At 38.6% G+C, this 1,924-nt stretch overlaps 1 pseudogene; it reads right to left on the bottom strand.

The window, feature by feature from the left end:
- Positions 1-1,287: 1,287 nt before the first annotated feature.
- On the bottom strand, positions 1,288-1,382 carry LOC139957800 (U2 spliceosomal RNA; annotated as a pseudogene).
- Positions 1,383-1,924: the final 542 nt, after the last annotated feature.

Below are 1,924 nucleotides of genomic sequence, written 5' to 3'. Positions count from 1 at the left end.
TTATTTAGGATCCACTATTTGATGCTTGCTTTCGTGCTAATTAAATCATCTGAGTCAAATTGTATGGTACTGTTGAAAACAAGTACTAGTTATACTGAAAAAAATGGCACCCGATAATACAGTGTTTTCACAGAAATACTTCGGTTCCCAAAAAAAGATAAATAAGCAACATACTTCAGTTACTTATATGATATAGGCTATGTGTAACACATGTAAGCCTGATATCACCAGTATTGCGACTGATGGTACTTCAGTCCTTTCATTTTGGTGGTATCGTACCTTGCTTGAACTGGTAATTACGAATATGTTTTTTAAATACTGGTATACCGTGCAACATTACATGAAAGGTTAAGTCAGTCCTCTAATTCCATGTTACCTGAATCTGAAACCATTCCCAACTTGGGCTCTATTAAATCAAAGAGATAAATCATTCAGCACTTCCTCACTGAATATTAGTAAATAACCAAATAATGGAATGTACCTTTCTTACTCATCTCGTTGATGATGGGGCAAGTACCTGAAACATTCCAAATGCAGTAAGACACAACCCAACCAATGAATGAAGTACAATTTAGAACGATACTTAAGTGGAATATTTCCAATGCTTTAATTAACACATGCATCTACTATATGAACTTGATTTACTTGAACTCTTTGAAATGACAACTGTATTATCAATTAATATTTCAAGGTATGGTACAGTAACTCATGCAGGATTATATTCCACTCTCCAGGATATGAAATCCAAGCCAAATTAATACAATGCAGCAACATCACTGCTTTGTATGCCATAGAATACAGAAGTGACAAACTTATTTCCTGCACCCAACTTTGAGTCAAAAGTAAGGAAAAAACAATGAGTTTCATAATCTAATAAACAAGGCCCCAATTGACTTTTTGTATCAACTCTACAATGACTGTCCGTGACAAAGGAAAAATGAAACCATGAAGCCTGCAACTGGATCCTAATTGAGCAGGAACATTGCAAATGCTGTTGTTAGCTGAAAAAAGAGGAATAGACATATAGAAAATGTACCGTCTCTGCAGATTAATCCAGTAAGTGAGTGAGTACAAAATAAAGTATCCACTTGGCCCTAAAAAAGTATCAATTATCTTACTGATCTTCCTTTTTCTGTTCTAACATTTATCTACTCATAATGAGTAAATGAATGCCATTAATTATGGTTGATATACTTTTTAAGAAAAAGTCACCCAGGAAAGAACCTGGGCACGAAAACCAAACTACCAAACGACTGATCCGCTCTCAGCCCCAGTCCCCTTGCATCGGGACTGTGACTGTGTGATCATCGTCAGGTGTGTATCACCATTCCCGAAAAGAACAGATACTACACATGATCTTAGCCAAAAGGCCGAGAAGCGATGATATAGTTGATATTGGTTGATATTGTAACACTGGCCGACCGTGTCGTGCGGGAGCGTGTGAGCGTTTGGTAACGATGGGGCTTTGTTTTGAGACACCCGAGCCGGCTGTGCGCACGTGGATCACTATGTTAGGCTTTGTCACAATGGGAAGGAACTTCCGCCAGGTGTAGCCGAGTGTTGCATTCGTGGCGGCGGTTGTTTTCTCTCTTATCCTTATGTATCTGAATTGGAGCCGTGGGATAATCTCTTTTGAATGGTAACGGTTTGACATGTATACCCTATCAATAGGGTTTAGCGGTTTACATGAATGCCTCATGCATTCCAATCTATTGCTCGGGCATAGTTTAAAGGAGGAACGATGTGCACGTCGGACAGTAGAGAGTTGTAGTTTGAGTAGTGAGGTTCTGTTGTTTTAGGGGTAGGTTGTTTCGTTGGTTAGAAGTTAATTTGGAGTTGTGTTGGTTCGAGGTTTTTTTAGGTCGTTTGCGTTTGCTTCCAAAACAGAATTACAGTCGACTAACAAGAGATATCCAGAACGTTA

Source organism: Apostichopus japonicus, chromosome 17 (genome assembly GCF_037975245.1).
Source record: "Apostichopus japonicus isolate 1M-3 chromosome 17, ASM3797524v1, whole genome shotgun sequence".
Taxonomy (NCBI): domain Eukaryota; kingdom Metazoa; phylum Echinodermata; class Holothuroidea; order Aspidochirotida; family Stichopodidae; genus Apostichopus; species Apostichopus japonicus.
The sequence above is the reverse complement of the archived record's forward strand: the minus strand, read 5'-3'. Positions and strand labels throughout refer to the sequence as shown.